Below are 18981 nucleotides of genomic sequence, written 5' to 3'. Positions count from 1 at the left end.
AGAAGAAAGCTTTTAAAAGGATTGATTCAGCTAAGCAAAGTTGGGCAGAGAAATACAGCCATTTTGTTTTTAATGCAGAAAAGGAAGATGTTCTGTAGCAAGGGGGAATATTTTAAAAATAAACCAGATCAAATTAATACAATCAGAAGGTTTCGAAATGTAAATATTCCTTATTTAAGACATGTTTAAATTCACCTACTAGCACGGCTTACATAGCTCAAATATTGAATGTTTAAAATATTAATACAGATGGGGCCTCTTTATGTTTGGATAAAATTGAAGTACTTAATTGAAGCTTTTTAAAAATTGTAAAGTAAATGAAAGCTATTGAGATCTTTTTGTCTCCTATAATACCAGGGAATTTGAGCTTGTGTTCTAGTCATTGTACTAGCTGTAGCTATTGGTCTGCCCTTTTGACATACAGCTAAAAGGGACTAAATTTGTAAAAAATTAGTTTGTTATAGTTGAAGATTAACTTTTCCTAACATTGTGATTATTGAAGTTCATGAATCTTGCTGTCAAGGAAGAAAGGTAAGGAAGCTGATAGCTCCTCCATGTTGGTAAAATCCTCTCCAGAATCTTGGAACACCTGGCATGTGACCCTAGTGACGTCACAGACCTGAGATGAAGATTCATGTTTAGCCAGTGTTTTCCAGCCTTGTACCCACCATACAGATCTGTTTATTCTGTTTCACCCTACTCCTCCAGTGAGCCCCATATTTTGGGAAATTATCTGCCTTATACATTAATTCAATTCATATAACACTGTTGAGTGCTTACTCTTTGTACCTCTATTGTGCCTATATTAAAGGTATACAAATAAATAAGGCCATGTCTGACTTCAAGGAACTCAGTTTAATTTTGATATATTCAAAGATGTGATTCCCAACCAACTCAGGATGAAGTAACTAGTGTTACAACTGAGTTGATATTCTAAAATATAACACAGCTTGTACTTTTATTACTAGTTAGCATACACATTTTATAGGCTTATGGGTTAATAAATGAATTCATGGACTCCTGGACTACTTTCATTGATGACCATATCTCCAGGGATGTTGTTGATCCCCACACTGCCTTAAGGTATATTATAGAAACAGTTTTATTTTCCGTTTTTCTTGTTTCCTGATAATAAATGTATTTAGGACTGAAAATACTCCTGAGTACTCCCTTGGCTGTATGTCTGACAGTCTTTAGTTATGGTGACTATTGTTTATTTTTAATGGGTATTTCAGATTCCAAGTGTATTTAAAATTTCTAAGGAGATATAATATAGCCTGTATGGTTTGTACTTTATGGAATTATATGGTCAATATTTGTAAATATTCTATGAGTTTTGGGTGGGTAGAGGGGTGCTTTGCCTGTTTTGGGTACAGGTTTTTTTGGATTTAGCTTGTTAATTGTTCAAACTTTCTGCCTTCTACATTCCTATCTTATTGTTCGTTTAATCAGTTTCTGAAATGTAAGCATTACATGACTATTGGTGAGTTGTGCCTTTTGTAACTGAAATACTTTACTTTTTCTCATATCCTCTATAATTGACTTCTATTTTCCTTAATCAAACCAGCTCTGGGAAATTTAATACATTTATATTAATTGAGATTATTAAAACATTTGGACTATTCCTGGCTGTCTCACTTTGATTTTCTATATATCATGCTCTCTTGTTTTTATTTTGTCATCTTACTGGCTTGTTATTTTTTTCTCCTTGTTATTCCTCCAGTGGTTTGGAAGTAATTAAACCTATTGCTATTTCTTTAGTGATTACCTTTTTTCTTTAAGTTTAGAGTTAATTAGTAGCCACATCTTCCATCCATCTCCCAATTAAGTCAGTAACCTTAGCATTGTTTCACTTCCCCACCTCAGCCTCTTTTTGTGATGTAATCAGATACGATTTTAGTTTTAGATTAATCCCTGGGATCTTGGTGCGTATGTGTAAATAGTTATTAGGCCACTATGAGTTGTACTGTTTTCTTCTGATTGCTTTCTCTTGCATCCCAGGATTAGTTTTCTGGTGTGCTGCTGCATATCTTCAAGTAATTAAATGTTGAATCTTCAATTTAAAGTTTTTTAAGTTGAGTTATGGTTTTAGACTCAAAATCATTTTCCTTTGGAATTTTGAAGCTATAACACAATCATTTGCTATTATCCAGTATTGTTGATTAAAGTCACACCAATCCGATTACCTCTCTTTATTTATTGATAAGTAACCTATTTTTTCCTCATGAAAAACTTTTGGGGTTTTCTTTTTATGCTTGGAGTCCTAAAATTTCACCAATTTGTGTCTAGATCTCTGGGACATTTGTCATTCATGCTGCTTACCCGACGGTCCTTTCATCTGAGTCATTGTACCATTCTTGTACTAAAAGGCAATTTTAAATAAGATTTTTAAAATTATTTTTCTTAGGTGGATGTCAAACCTATTAACTTACCCTCTACACTCTACTTCTGTATTTTGTCTTGATCTATTTATTCTGAAAGATTTCTTCAGATATCACCTTCCAGACCACTAATTCACTCTTTGAACATCTCCATTACCTTATTATTCAGCTCTTCTATTTCATTTTAAATTTAGTAATTCTTTATTTTTTAGAGACAGGGTCTCACTCTGTTGTCCAGGCTGGAGTGCAGTGGCATGACCATAGCTCACTGTAATCTCAAACTCTGGTGCTCCAGTGATCCTCCCACTTCAGCCTTCTGATTAGCTGGGACCACAGGCACGCACACCACTATTAGCCTGGCTACTTTTTAAATTTAAATTTTAATTTTTTGTAGAGATGGAGTCTCACTATGTTGCCCAGGCTGGTCTCGAATTCCTAGCCCCAAGTGATCTTCCTGCCTTGGCTTCCCAAAGTGCTGGGATTACAGGTGTGAGCCACCTCGCCTTGCTAGTAATTTGTATTTACATATTAAAGATTGCTGTCTCTAATTCTTTTTTCTTTTCTTTTTCTTTCTTTCTTTCTTTTTTTCTTTTTTTGAGACAGAGTTTCACTCTTGTTGCCCAGGCTGGAGTGCAATGGTACGATCTTGGCTCACCACAACCTCTGCCTCCTGGGTTCAAGCGATTCTCCTGCCTCAGCCTCCTGAGTAGCTGGGATTACAGGCATGCACCACCATGCCTGACTAATTTTGTATTTTTAGTAGAGACGGGGTTTCTCCATGTTGATTAGGCTGGTCTCGAACTCCCGACCTCAGGTGATCTGCTCACCTCGGTGCTGGGATTACAGGTGTGAACCACCATGCCCAGCCCCAGCCCCTCCCTCCGCCCCCCCCACCCCTGCTTTTTTTTTTTTTTTTTTTGAGACAGTGTTTTGCCCTGTCACCTAGGCTGGAGTGCAATGGCACTATCTCTGCTCACTGCAAGCTCCACCTCCCGGGTTCAAGCGATTCTTCTGCCTCAGCCTCCAGAGTAGCTGGAGTTACAGGTGTGCACCACCACGTCCGGCTAATTTTTGTATTTTTAGTAGAGATGGCGTTTCACCATATTGGCCAGGCTAGTCTCGAACTCTCGACCTCAGGTAATCCACCTGCCTCGGCTTCCCAAAAGGCTGGGATTACAGACGTGAGCCATCACGCCCATCCTCTAATTCTTGTTTCATACATGTAGTACCCTTACATCTCAGAGGAGAGCAATCAGAATTTTCACATTTTCTGTTCCTTGTTTTCCCCTTTGATTATCATTGGCTCTGTGTGCTGTCTGTTGTCCTTAAATGTTCCCCCTTAGCTAGGAAAGAGGGATTCCCTCTTGGTAGTTGGTGTATGTTTTCCCTGCATTTGTATAAGCTGTCTTTCTGCATTTAACCTTGACTGAGAAGGGAGCTTGTTAACTGGCTGAAGATTTAGAGCAGTGGTCCCCAACCTCTTTGGCAGCAGGGACCAGTTTAATAGAAGACAATTTTTCCATGCACAGGGCAGGGGGATGGTTTTGGGATGAAACTGTTCAACCTCAGATCATCAGGCATTAGATTCTCCTAAGGAGTGCACCTAGATTCCTTGCATGCATAGTTCATAGTAGGGTTTGCACTCCTATGAGAATCTAATGCAGCACTTAGATTCATGTACAATCTAATGGTGAAACCCTGTCTTTACTAAAAATATAAAAGTTAGCTGGGCATGGTGCATGCCTGTAATCCCAGCTGTGCCGGACGCTGAGGTATGAGAACCACTTGAACCCAGGAGGCAGAGGTTTCAATGAGCTAAGACTGCACCGCTGCACTCCAGCCTGGGTGACAGAGGGAGACTCTGTCTCAAAAAAAAATTAACAACAACAAAAAAGTTTGAGAAACAGTGTACTAGAGCATTGTAAACAAATTCACCTAATGGGTAATTAACATATCGTGACTATGATTTACTGTTGTTAAGGCCCAGACTCTAGAGCTAGATGTTAACTTGTACATCGTTTGATAAGCTGCAAACGATGATCTGGTAGAGTGGTATGTTATTTTTCTGTGATAGAAAAGAGGTTACAGTTTTTTAGCCTTGTAGAACATTAACCACATTAGCATTTAACTATGAGATCTTATTCCAGCATTCTTGTGTGACATTCTCTTTTGTCATCTTGCGGGGTCCTATGGTAATAAGTTTAATAAGTTTTTTGATGTGTGCTTACTTTGTTATGTTTTTTACTTTCTGGAAATTATTATTTGACTAGTACATGAGAATTTCTTTTTACCCATGTTCTTACCAATGTATTACAAATCTTTTTACTAGTTTTGCCAATGCGTGAAATGTGCCAGTGTGTAAGATGTATCCTAATTTAGAAAAAAAAATTTAAATTTTCCTCAGAGTTCAGCTGGGGATTATCATTCAGGTGCTTCAGGAGAGTGTGAGACTGGAAGAAGGACCAGGTAGTGTCCAGGCCTCCTTTTTCGTATCCCACATGGCTTTTGGCTGGGGAGTTGTGCCTTTCCTTCTGGAGCACCCTCTACCCTGAGGACTGATCCAGTCAGCAGCCCCCAGTCCAGAACAGTAGTGCAGGGATCCCAGTGTTGGACTTTTCAAACGCAACACAGGTTACATTTAGATGACCTTACTGAGAGTCAAGAACATCCCACAACAGCAAATATGGTAATGTTACTCTGTCAGGTGAGAATGCCTTTTTTTTTTTCTTGCATTTCCCTGACACTGGTGAAGCCATGCATTTTTTCAAATATGTATATGTTTGGCCCTTGTATTCTGTGACTTGTCTGTTCTCATCCTTTCTCTATTTTCCTGTTGTTTTGCCTTTTATTCTTGATTTGTACAAATACTTTATTAGAGATCTCAATCTTTTGTTAAATATTTCAATTTCTTGCTAGTATTTTAACTTTTGCAGAGGTTGGATCTATTGCTTTGGCTTTGGGGCTTTGTGTCATCCCCCAATACATATTTTTTTCTATTACTTTTGTGATACTACATATCAGTCTTTAATCTGTTTTCCATATGGTATGAGATAGGGATCTGTCAGGTTTTTCTTTTAAATTCTCTATAGAAGTAGAGAAGAGGACCTTCAACTTTTTTTGTTTTTGCTCTAATCCCCTTACTTTTACAGGTAACATGGCCTATCTTCTTGATAATGCCTTCTAGGTTTTGTAGGGTTTTTTTCCTTTGAACATGATAATACCATATACCACAGCAAACAGTTCATTATTATTATACAATTTTACAGTTAGTGTTTTTTTTTTTTTCTATCTTCAGGGGCAGAGTAATTTACTCAAGCCTATCTTTTCTTCCTTCCTGTGCTCTTTTCCATTTTCTTAAAACTATTAAATTGCTTCCTTGTTTTATTAGAGTCATAGCAGCAGCCACTTCATAAATTCTGATTTTATGTACTCAAAGGTTGCTGCCTGTAACCACTAAACTTTCTGAAACTATCCTAACCAATAATCACACACTTTTTACATGTTAAGGTGACCACTCGTTTTTTTTTTTTTTTCACTTCTTACCAGGGCTGTGGCCTTCTTAAATCTTATGGGAAGTGAGTCACATATCATTGTCTTGCTTAAGAGCTTCTGAGAAATGTAAAATTACCTCTAAGAGACCAGTCAATATTATTTGTAGATCAGCTGCATAAATTTCAGCATATGGGAAAATTCTTGAAAATGCTGATACTTGAAAATGAATCTATGATATTATCTGTTCTTTCAGCTCTGGAAGGTTTTTTGTTTGTTAACATAATATTGTCTTAATTCATCCCATATTTATTTGTATGTTTATTTAAAACAGTGCTGAGGCTGGGTGTGGTGGCTCACGCCTGTAATCCCAGCACTTTGGGAAGCCAAGCTGGGCAGATCACTTGAGGTCAGGAGTTTGAAACCAGCCATAGCCAACATGGTGAAACCTTATCTCTACTAAAAATACAAAAATTAGCCGGGTATGGTGGCAGGCACCTGTAATTCCAGCTACTCCGGAGGCCGAGGCATGAGTATCACTTGAACCTAGGAGGTGGAGGTTGCAGTGAGCTGAGATTGTACCACTGCACTCCAGCCTGGGTGACAGAGTGAGACTCTGTCTCATAAATAAATAAATAAATAAAAAATACTGAGTCACGATAGTAGAAAATCCATTTCCTCGCAGAGGCAGAGAAAAAAAGTTCTGAATTGGGTGCCTATTTGTATTACAAGGCTGGATGATTTTCTTTTTGATATTTTGAAACGGACATTTTCCAGAGCAGATTTTTAGACTGCAGCTAAAAGCATAATGCTTGAATTTGGTAAGTACTTATTAAGTCTCATACAGTTTGTGGTGGCTGTGATGATATAAGACTGAGAGACAAGCAGAAATTTCTCAATAAATGTCAAAATTGGAAGTGTCTTATATTGTTTTAAAATTGGGAAGAGCTAAGGAGATGGAAGATATAACTCAAATAATGTTGAGTTGGACTGGCAGAGCCTGAGGTACTTACTACCCTTAATTACTTGGCAAGGGCAAATGACACTTGAAATTAATTGCTCACTGTGTCAGACAATGTGTTACTTTGATATAGACCAGTGGTTCTCAAACCAGGATAATCATCTCAATATAGATTCCCAAGCCTTGCCCTGAGATTTCAATTTTTGTAGGTATTGGGGTGTGGCCCAGGAATATTTTAACAAGCTCCCAGTTGCTTCAGATGATCAGACAGGTTTGGGAAGCACTGATTTAGACTATTGTCTGTGCAACAGGAACCCTTTTTGTGGGGCTTTTTGCTTGTTAAAATTCAGATTGCTGAGCTCCACCTCCCATATTTCTGATTCATAGGTTTTAGGTGGGGCCTTTGAATTTGCTTGTCTAATAAGTTTTAGGAGATGCTGATGTGGCTGGTCCTGGGACCACACTTTGAATACCACTGACATAGACCATCCCCAAGACTCCTGGGCACACCCAACAAAGAAAAATTCCATAGCGAGGTCTCCAGTTTTTGTGGCTCAAGTTTTTGCATTTCCTTTTCATGTTCTACTTCGTGATTTCTTTTTTACCCTGGAATGAGCATTAACTGATGGACCTCTGTCCCAGGGGAAGGTTTGGAGAGGAAAGAAAATGAAGTCTGTTGACTAGGAAGGTGGTAGTATAAGGAAAGTATCCCAGAAGTTGTGTAGCTGTGGGCAAAATCCTTGTTCTGTGACCTTGGTTTTACTGTGATCTGGCAGGTCTCCTCATCTTCCTGAGCTCCAGCCATGCTTCCTCAGTGTGCTTCCGCCTGCCAGGAGGTGTTTGCTCTTCTCTAAGTCTGGAAAGCTCTTCCCGTTTCCCTATTGTCTTATTGCTTGCTTAAACTTGAGTCTCTGCTTGGTCATCGCTTCCTCAGGAAGCCTTTGCTGACCTCCTTCAGTGGGTCACTCCTTTTATACACACTCAGCACCGTGTACTTGCCTATCTCAGCAGTTACCACAGTGGCAGTTTTTTATTTCCTTGCGTGATAATTTGATTTGTCTCTCTCCACTAGACTGTAACCTCTGTGCTTTACAATGTAAAAAACCGTATCTGTTTGTGTTCCTATTGTGTTCCGGCCTCAGGCACTGTGCCTGGCACATAGTAGCTGAATGAGCAGCAATGAATGGGGTCACACTGTACAAACAGAGTGGCAAGGGCAGGGTATTCCCAACTTGGCTGCATTTCTGCCTGCGTGTTTCTAGAAGATACTGCTATTCTTATAATTTCCTATTTTTTGCTCAGATTCATTTCTCTTATTTTCCAGAGTCCTGACAGTACGACTACTATTTATTGAGTGCTGACTACATAGGCCAGGCATCAGCTATGATCTCACATTTGACACTGATTTAGGAGGTCAAGAATCTTAGTCTACTAACATTTAAGATAGCATTTTTTCCCTGAGATTCTAAAAACCACAATGTGTGTTGTAAAGATACAATCTATAGATAAAAGTAATTTTTTAAGTTTTATATTAAGGAAAAACAGCAAAAGCAATTTTATTTTTAAACTAAGGCTTTTTATGGAATTGGGGATAGGTGGTGCCAAAGGATAGATAGTAAGGTAGTTTCCAACGAATTGGAAATAGGACTGCCCTCTAAATCTCATAATTGGTAATGTCCAGAAAACGCACTCACTTTGTAGAGACAGGGTAGTTTGGTTACTGGCTAGAACAAGGCTTGACTAACAATACTTAAATATCCAAACCATGTCTATGTCAATAAGAAAGGGATTGGGGCGTGGTGGCTCATGCCTGTAATCCCAGCACTTTGGGAAGCCAAGGGGTGGGCAGATCACCTGAAGTCAGGAGTTTGAGACTAGCCTGGCCAACGTGGTAAAACCGCGTCTCTACTAAAAATACAAAAGTTAGCCGGGTGTGGTGGTGCACACTTGTAATCCCAGCTCCTGGGGAGGCTAGGCCAGGAGAATCACTTGAACCCAGGAGGCAGAGGTTACAGTGAGCCAAGATCGCGCCACTGCACTCCAGCCTGGGCAAAAGTGCAAGACTGTCTCAAAAAAAAAAAAAAAAAAAATGGGGGGAGTTGATATGCTGTAAATAAAAAAAAAAAAATCTAGATTCAGAGAGTCACAATGGCACTAAATAAGAAAAGATCAGGGGGACCCTGGCTCAAAGACTCAATTACTCTAGTTCCTGTAGATAGATCTTTGCTATGGAAACCAATTGAATTATCCAACTAATTACCCTCACTGGAAGTCCATGTTTACTCGCAAGCTCTAGATGAGCGTTGGGAGATAGTTCTCCAAGGGTCCCTCACGCTTCCTTTGTGCTGGACTATCTTTTCAAGGATGTTTGTGTAGCACACAGCCTTGGAAAAGAGACATGGTGGCTCTCCATGGAGCACAGGGCGGGCAGGCTTACTGCCCATTATAAAATATATGCGTTTCCTAAGAGCAGGGTTCCCTATGCAACTCGATCCACTGCATATGCAGATGTCACCTAGTCCTCTTCACGGTGTCATGTGGCAATTGGGGCTTGAGGAACCAGTACAAATACTGAGACTCTGGCTACTGCTAAGGCCATGAATAGAAAGCCCTTTGTCTCTGACTCAGAGGTTTTGTGCCTTCCAGCATCCATGAAATTGTGGCAGGCTAATTGTGGTCATGCTGGCCCAGATGTCTCTCTCCTCACGACAGTGACATGAGGGACAGATTTCCTTTTGTTTTTTGCTGACACAGCCAATTTCTGAGCCTAACAAGTTGAGGACCAGCCCCTGGAACAGGAATTAATAAAGATAAAGACCTCCTGGGAGATTGCAACACCAGCTGTGTTCTTAATTGTTCATAAGAAGGCAGATGGAAAGAGTTCCTACAAGGGACTTGTATCGGTCTGAGTCCAGTCAGGAGACAGAAACCACAATAGGAATTTCAACAGATAACTTAATAGAAAGGATTGTTAGCCAGGTATTAGGCAAGAGAAAGGCAAAGTGGGGATATTCAGGTATCACAGAGGTAAGAATAATAGGAAACAGGCTGGGTGCGGTGCGGTGGCTCACACCTGTAATCCCAGCACTTTGGGGGGTGGAGGCAGGCAGATCACTTGAGCCCAGGAGTTTGAGAACAGCCTGGCCAGCAAGGTGAAACCCCGACTCTACTAGAAATACAAAATTTAGCTGGGCCTGGTGGTGCACGCCTGTAATCCCAGCTACCTGGGAGGCTGAGGCAGGAGAATCACTAGAACCAGGGAGGCAGAGGTTGCAGTAAGCCGAGATCATGCCACTGCACTTCAGCCAGAGTGACAGTGTGAGACTCTGTCTCAAAAAATTAAAAAAAAAAGAATAGGAAACAGCAATCACCCTTGGGGCTGGGTGAACAAAAGTCAGAAAAAAGATTTTTTGAAACTTAGGGGCTTGGAGCAGGGCCCTGCAGGGTGAGGACTCAGCCCTCTGGGCTAGGAAGGTCCCGCTTGGCTGGCCCCGATGCCTCATGCTGAGGAGGGGATGCCAGCCAGTAGGTGCTGGTGTCTCTGAGCAGAGAGAGATGGGGAGGAGGTGGTGAGGCTGATTCTGGAAATGGTGGAAACACTGGAAGCAACTGCTGCTGCCGGGATGAGGTGGTGTGATCATGGTCACTCTTAGGAACAGGAAGCCAACAGCTCCCTTCCTCTAGTACCCCTCCTGGCAGAGCCAAACAGAGACAGCCAGTTGCCAAAATAAGCCTGGGCTGCAGAGTCCCAGTCCCAGCATCCCAAAGGATAAAAAATAATCAGCACAGGATTTTAAAAGGCTGTTTGACTACAGGTTAGAAAGTGGGAGGAGGGAGTGGCCTGGGAGGGAGTTGGGCAGTTGCCTAGGCGTCTCCAGCATTAACTTGAACTTGAATCTTTCTTTAGGTCAGGGAAGGGAGCAGCCATGGACAGCTGACTTGGTAACATGGGCGATTACCAGGACTATTTTGTAGAGCATGCTGGAAGGAGGCAGAAAGAAACATGTTCATATGCTGCAGGGAAGATGGCCCCACTGGTTACTTTTTAAGATTGCATACAATTTTATGGGCTTTGCAGAGAATTGCGCAAATTCCCGTGTCTGTCTCCCACCTTGTTAATGACTGCCATATTGTAAGAGAAAGAACTCGGCAGATGTTTGATTATGCCTCACCCACCATTTGTGGCCCACCTGACTTTCACATGAACTGATTTGTAAACTATAAAGCAGGATGCAAATGAGAAGTGGTATTTATTATTTGTATCCTTTCTGGCCATTGGCTGAGTTCCAGGCAGATGATGGGTTTCTGTCTTCAACAGAGGATTTCAGAGGAGATCAAGATTACAGAGAGTAAACACTCAGAACTTATAAATTTTTGTTTTGTTGTTTTATTGTTTTGCTTTGTTTGAGATGGAGTCTAGCTCTGTCACCCAGGCTGGAGTGCAGTGGCGTGATCTAGGCTCACTGCAACCTCCACCTTCCTAATTCAAGCGATTCTCCTGCCTCAGCCTCCCGAGTAGCTGGGATTACAGGTGCCTGCCACCACACCCAGCTAATTTTTGTATTTTTAGTAGAGACGGGGTTTCACTGTGTTGGCCAGCCGGTCTCGAACTCCTGACCTCATGATCTGCCTGCTTTGGCCTCCCAAAGTGCTGGGATTACAAGCGTGAGCCACTGTGCCCGGCCAGAACTTATAAAATAAACAGGATAGTTTTACACTCTTCCGATTCGGTGTTTACACATAATGGCCATTCTTTTGGAATCTAGAATTTGAACCCAGATAAACTGGGTGAATGTCTTAAAAAAGAGCGGTAGTGCATGTATTGTTGCAGTTTTAAAATAGCTGTGAACTGATTTTGACCATATATGTATTTGAAAGCTTTATAATGGATGGTTTAAAATTTATTTACTTTACTTTTTTTTAAAATTTTTTATTTTTTGAGATAGAGTTTCACTCTTGTCACCCAGGCTGGACTGCAGTGGCACCATCTCGGCTCACTGCAACCTCCACTTCCTGGGTTCAGGCGGTAGTCCTGCCTCAGCCTCCCCAGTAGTTGGGATTACAGGTGTGCGCCACCATGCCTGGCTAATTTTTGTATTTTTAGTAGAGATGGGGTTTTGCTATGTTGGCCAGGCTGGTCTTGAATTCCTGAACTCAGGTGATCTGCCTGCCTTGGCCTCCCAAAGTGCTGGGATTACAGACATGAGCCACCGTGCCCGGCCATATATTTATTTTAATTGAATAGAACTTATTATAGTGCTGGTACTGAGTACTGGACAAAAGCTCAGGCCACATCAGGCTTTCCTGATGGATGATCCGAGGTGTTTCAGGAGCCAATCTGAATCTAGGTAAAGAGCATTGTCATATTGCGATGCTGTTATGTTCATCTTTATTATACTTACTCAATTTATTTTGTAGTTCTGATTGTAAATGTGGAAGGCTGATTTCATCCTTGTTATTGCCATGTGGCTTTAGTTTAATAGCTATCATAGGTGAAAATTTAATTAAATCAGTACCTGGATTTCGTTTACAGATCCAGATACTGATTTAATTAAATTCTTACCTATGATAACTATTAAATGTTATTTAATATTTATATACATATAATATCGGGTGTTATATATAATTTTACCACTCCTCAAACAGAGCTGGGAAACTGTTTTTCCAAATGTAGAGGATACACACAGTTCTGAAATGCCTCTGGTGTGTTTCTAAATTTAAAATAAAAGAAGGTCTGAGGAGAAAAGCTATCACCCAGGGTTAAGCAGATGATGTGAAACTCTTCTGTCTGGTTGACTGGCATTGCTCTCGGTTTTTCCAAGGCATAGCTCTGTCTTTTATCCTTCAGAACCATTTACTAAGCACTTCTCTGGCACTATCCCAGGCTCTGAGCAATCTTGGGAAACAAACATAGCCACTGTTATTTATGTTAATACCCCGTGATAAGTATGTGTACCTGTAAATAAATAATGGACCCATAAACACTGTAGAGAGAAAAGGGGAACCGGAGTTTTTTGGGAGGGGGCTGGTATCGGAGACTGCATGAAGGTGATTTTCTTTCTTTCTTTCTTTCTTTTTGAGATAGAGTCTTGCTCTGTTGCCCAGGCTGGAGTGCAGTGGTGTGATCTGGCTCACTGCAACCTCCGCCTCCCAGGGTTCAAGCGATTCTCCTGCCTCACCCTCCCTTGTAGCTGGGATTACAGGCGCCTACCACCATGCCCGACTAATTTTGCATTTTTGGTAGAGACAGGATTTCACCATGTTAGCTGGGCTGGTCTTGAACTGCGGACCTCAGGTGATCCGCCCGCCTCGGCCTCCCAAAGTGCTGGGATTACAGGCGTGAGCCACCGCACCTGGCTGAAGGTGATTTTCAAAAGGATTTTAAATATAAAAGAGATATCTTGCTCAAATAGATGAGGTAGGAGAGATGCTACAGTGAGGAAAAAACGAAGGGAAAATTTAGCATTGTTGGGCCTTAGGAGAGGGGCGCAGACTGGTAAGTGGAAGGAAGAAGTGAGGGGATGCTGGATTATATCTTGTCGTGCAGAGGAGTTTCGAAGCTGCAGTGAGACTGCTGACCCTCTTGGAAATGAGAGACTGTGTACACAGATAGGCAATGGCTGGACCACATGTAAAAATGGAGCTCTGGCCCGCATCCTGCAGCAACCTGCCCAGGAAACAGCCCCATCTCCATAATAAACAGCCCAGGAAACCAGCCTGCTGTAAGTCAGACTTGGAGGAAGTCACACTGCTATCTCTAGAACAATCCAGGAAGCTAAATAGTAGCTTCTGTACTAAGAAGCCCCAGGACTTGATTAATAACTTACAGCTCCTTTAATTTTTTGAAATAGGGTCTTTTTTTTTTTTTGAGACAAGGTCTCCCTCTGTCACCCAGGCTGGAGTGCAGTGGCGCGATCTCAGTTCACTGCAACCTCTGCCTCCCGGGTTCAAGCGATTCTCCTGCTTCAGCCTCCTGAATAGCTGGGACTACAGGCATGCGCCACCACAGCCAGGCTAATTTTTGTATTTTTAGTAGAGATGGGGTTTCACCATATTGGTCAGGCTGGTCTCAAACATCTGACCTCAGTTGATCCCCCCGCCTCAGCCTCCTAAAGTGCTGAGATTACAGGCGTGAGACACCGCGCCCGGCCTAATATAGGATCTTGCTCTGTTGCCCAGGCTGGAGTGCAGTGGCACAATCTTGGCTCACTGCAGCCTACGCCTCCCGTGTTCAAGCGATTCTTGTGCCTCAGCCTCCCGAGTAGCTGGAACTATAGGCACGCGCCACTGTGCCCAGCTATTTAAATTTTTAGTAGAGATGGGGTTTCGTCATGTTGGCCAAGCTGGTTTTGAACTCCTGGCCTCAAATGATCTGCTCGCCTCGGCCTCCCAAAGTGCTGGGATTACAGGGCGTGAGCCACCACGCCCAGCCTCTAATTTTTGTTCTTACTTTTAATTTAGGACCAACCAGAGAAAGCCAGATATGCCCCCACTAAAATCCCATAAGATGTTCCTCTTCTGGTTAGCCTGCTCCCATGCAGACAGCCTCCAATCAAGGCACACCTGAAACCTTCCCTGTTTCTCACTTAAAACTTTCCCGCTCTTCTGCCTGCCTTGGAGTCTCACCAAAACACAAGCGATGGTGGCTGGCTCCCTTGCTATGGCAAGTTCTGAATAAACCGCTTTTAACTTTTCTCATTTAGTTGTCTTTGTTTATTTCCATAGGAATATTGCTGCTGGTGGTTCGGATTCGTCTGCTGTGTAGCTTCTCTCTTGCATTTCTGCTTCTACTTTGGCAAGCACTGTTCCTTGCTCAACGTTTTGTCCAGGGAAATAGGGGAAAAGATTAATAGCAATGCAGATGGCTGTTTGCAGGATCACTAGGAAATGCTGTTGATTAAACGTTTACTTGTAGGTAGAGTGGAAAGACCCTGACCTTTAAGAGAACAGGAAATGGAAGACAGTGCTGTTCTGATGTAGTCTGAATAGCCTTTTAATTTTAAAGGATTGCTAAAAGGAGATTCAGCTCCTCTTGCGCCAGTAATCAGCAGCTGACTTAACCTGTACTCAGTAGTACATCCGAGTCCCTTTATAAAATTATTATCTTCAGAAGAACTCCAAAGAAAGATATTATTGTTCAACAGTTTCTCATGGTAGGGAACTGTCTATCAACTGCTTGGAAATTAACTACATGTTCTAATGAATGGCCCCTCTCCAAATCTGCTTCCGAGTTATGCTCATTTACATCCCGCGTGCTAGGTTCTGTCCACCACCTAGAGTCCTGCCTTCTTTTTGACATTTCTGTGACTGCCCTCACCAGAAGTGATCTTAATTCTCATGGAGAGAATTAAGAATTAATGCCTCTTAATTCTCATGGAGAGAATTAAGAATTAATGCCTCTTAATTCTCATGGTGGTCATTATCACTCAGCATACCCTTGAATGCTGTCATCTGTGTTACTGTCCTCATTCATTCATTTGTTCAACAAATATTTATTGAATGTCTACTAAATTTCAAGTTTTGTTCCAGGCAGGGGATATAGTAGTGAACGAAACAGCAAAAATGTTTGTGCCACGGTAGAAAAGACAGACAACAAGCAAGATAAATGTAGCACACACACAGTATGTCAAATATCAGTATGTGCTAGTGAGAAAGTGAAAAGCAGGAAAACTGCAGGACATTTGCTGAAGCTTCAGATAGGGTAAACAGAGAAGATCTCATTGAGAAGATAATTTCTAAAGGACCTGGGGAAGGTGAGGGAGCAAGCCATGCAGGTGGCTGGAAAGCTCTTTCCTCCCCACACAAGTGCAAAGGCCTTGAGGTGAGGACATAGCTAGAGGATTAGAAGAATGGCAAGTGGAGCCTCGGTGCATGGGGAGGGAGGAGAATGAATGGGAGGGGGTGGTTGTCATGCAGGACCTTGTAGATTATAGTCAGGATTTTGGTTTTTATTCTGAGTGAGATGGAAAGCCACTGGAAGATTTTGAGAAGTGGCATGAGCTGATTTGTTTTAAGATTCCTTCTGCTTGCCTTGTTGAGAATAGGCTGCAGAGGTGGGGAGGTGGCACACAGTCTAACCAAGGTGAGAGAGGATGGTGGCTCAGACCAGGGGAATGGGAGAAGTGATCCAATTCTGGGTCTATTTTCATGATGGAGCCAGTAGGATTTTCTGAGGGGAATGGGAGAAGTGATCCAATTCTGGGTCTATTTTCATGATGGAGCCAGTAGGATTTTCTGAGGGGTTGGAGGTAGGCTGAGAGAGAATGGAATCAAGGGTGATTCCAGGGTTCTGGCTTGGAACAACGGGGAGAATAAAGCTGCTATTAACTGGAATGGAGAAGATGCAGAGGGAGCTGGCTGGGGAGTGGGGTTGGGGATGGACTCTCAGGAGCTCAGCTTTAGCTATGTGAATCCTGAGGTCCTCATTAATTGCCCATGTGTAGATGCCAAGAAGGTTGCAGCTTTAGAGGGATAGGATGTTTTATGCCTCATGAATCTTCTAGCCTGGTTTGTTGATTGCATGAATCAATCAATTAACCAATCAGTGAACAATAGGGAAGCTCTTTCTGAGTAGAGGTTGCAGGGGGAATTGATGAGATTTCTGTCTCTAGACTGGGTTGAGAGAGAGAAACACTAGCTTATTTTTGAACAGCCCCTATTTCTGAAAATGGATAGATGAGGAGGGAAGAAGGGACCAGGGACAGACATCTTCTCCGTTCCAATGTTAGCATCTATGAAGTCTTAGATCACAAAATGTTTATTTTTATTGGTTTAAGAAGATCCCATAACCTCTTCCTCATTCTCCTTTGAAGATGCCATCAGGCTTCAGAATGTATGCTGCCATTGTTGCTGAAGGCATTATCATTATGATTATTTATGACAGTGCCCTGTTTTATGCAATATGCTTATAATAGTAGGGGTAGATTTATTAAGGTATATGAAAATACATTAAGACTCCAGAGATGAAATGCCTGGGTTTGAATCCCGCATCTACTATTTATAAGTTGTCAGACTTCGGGCAAGTTACTTAACCTCCCTATGTTTCAGTTTTCTAATTTGTAAAATGGGAATAATATTGGTACCTATCTCACTGGGTCAGTGTGAGAATTAAATTGTTAATTATTGAAGTGTTTAGAATTATCTGGCACATAGTGAATCCTATATGTGATAGCTATTGTTTTTATATCAAGCACTGTCAAATATATATCGGGTAGTCATGATGAACATTAAACTTGGCATAATCCCTGGGCATGGACCTATTGAAGATTATTGAGATAGATCATCTCACGAGGAAAGAAGAAAATGAGTTTAGAAAGCTCACTCCACTCTGAACTACTGCTGAGAAGTCCAGAAATGAACCAGAAATACCTTTAACCTCCAATACAAGGTCCAACTTGATTTCTACGTAGCACCTCAGGAGCAAAGCAAATTAACTGAGGGTCTCAGCGGGCCATAATTTCAATATTTGAGCAACTGCAACATGGAACAACAAACTACAATGGTGGGCAAGTTTTCCGGATGTCAGGCCATGAAGTGCTTGGACTCACAATTCCTAAGTGTGTTCTTGAAGAGAAACAAGAAAAGCACGTGTCATCCCAGGTCTGAGCCCTGGTAGGAGCACACAAATAAGGGTGAGTATGATGATGGGCTGGTGAAGCTCTTCCTGTCTTGTGCTATCAGATCAGGTGAAGGGAAGGTAGGGGAAGAAAGACAGTGTGTGCCAGCGATATTAGGAGACAGGGATGTAGTTTCTTGTTCTATGTTGTTGTTACTTAAATATTAAAATTATGGCCTTCTGAGACTCTCAATTAGTTTGCTTTGCCACTTCGGTGCTAGGTAGAAACCAAGACTATTTCTCTGAGATGGATTGATTCATTATTGGATGAATGAATGAAGCAAGCGATCAATCATGCAAACATGCACTGAGTGCTGATGATGTGTAAAGAAAGATGCTGTGGAGATATGTTCACCTAGCTGAGGAATAGTTCTCTCTTGTTATATGCTGATTTAAGGGAAAAACTTACTTTTATAGGAGGATCCCCAAAGAAACCAAGATATTTTAAGAGACTCATTAAGTCGGTGCAGGAAGTCTTACATGAAAAAAAATACATATATTAAAAAAAGATTAATTAAGTAATTATACCCAGATGAAATGCCTGGATTTGAATCCTGCTTCTGTAACTTACTTAATCGCCTATGTTTCTGTTTTCTAATTTGTAAAATGGGAAGAATATTGGTACCTATCTCATTGGGCCATTGTGAGAATTAAATTGTTACTATATTAAAATGCTGATTCATTAAGTCATTATGTGTGCCAAGCACTGTGCTGGAAGCTGGGAATACAACAGAGTAAGACTCAGACTCTGCCATGAGGGAGCTTACTGTCTACCACAGGAAGGGAAACAGGGAACTCCATCCAACCTAATGATAATCCAGAATGAGCACCTCACCCAGCACTGAGCGTTCAAGGATGTTTGCCCTGAGTCATAGAACAAGTAGGAGTTGCTAGATTTGGCACAGAGGGGAGGGGCAGAATTCTATGATCTAAACAAGCCCTCGAGGAAGCTCTGTCATTCCAGTGGCCTCCTGAGATCAAACCCTATTTTAGAAACTGAACCTAGTGTTAGGCCATGAACATTAATTCACACTGGTCAGCAGGGGCAGGTGCTGTTACTCAAGAGAGCTTTGAGGTTAACCTTGTGCCATAGGCTGAGTTTGTGCTGGCCAGAGCTGTTCTTGGGAGAGTGGAATTTAATTGGTGCTTATTTGTGATGGCCTTATAAAGGATGACTCCTGGGCCTACTAAAGTGGAAACCATTCTAACTCCTAAATGACTGGCAAACACAAGCCTGAATCACACCCCAGATTGCTTTGGCTAATGGAGATGCCTGGCAAGTACAATGTGTTTGGGGCTTTTTTCCAGTATCAAATGGTGGATAAAATGGGACAGTTGCCCACTGAAAATCAGACCTAGATGCATGGGAACAGGAATAACTGTTTCTTGTGTCAACAAGAAGGCTTTTTTGTGTGTGTGTGGAACTAAAGAAATGCAGCTCACTTACTGGTCTGGCCAAACTTCAAAAATTCATGTTTTTTTTTTTTCCCTCCTCCCAGGAACATTTTGTTCCTGCTGGTGGTTAAAAGGTGGCA

The sequence above is a fragment of the Gorilla gorilla genome, chromosome 14 (genome assembly GCF_029281585.2).
Source record: "Gorilla gorilla gorilla isolate KB3781 chromosome 14, NHGRI_mGorGor1-v2.1_pri, whole genome shotgun sequence".
NCBI lineage: Eukaryota > Metazoa > Chordata > Mammalia > Primates > Hominidae > Gorilla > Gorilla gorilla.
This window is presented reverse-complemented; position numbering follows the sequence as displayed.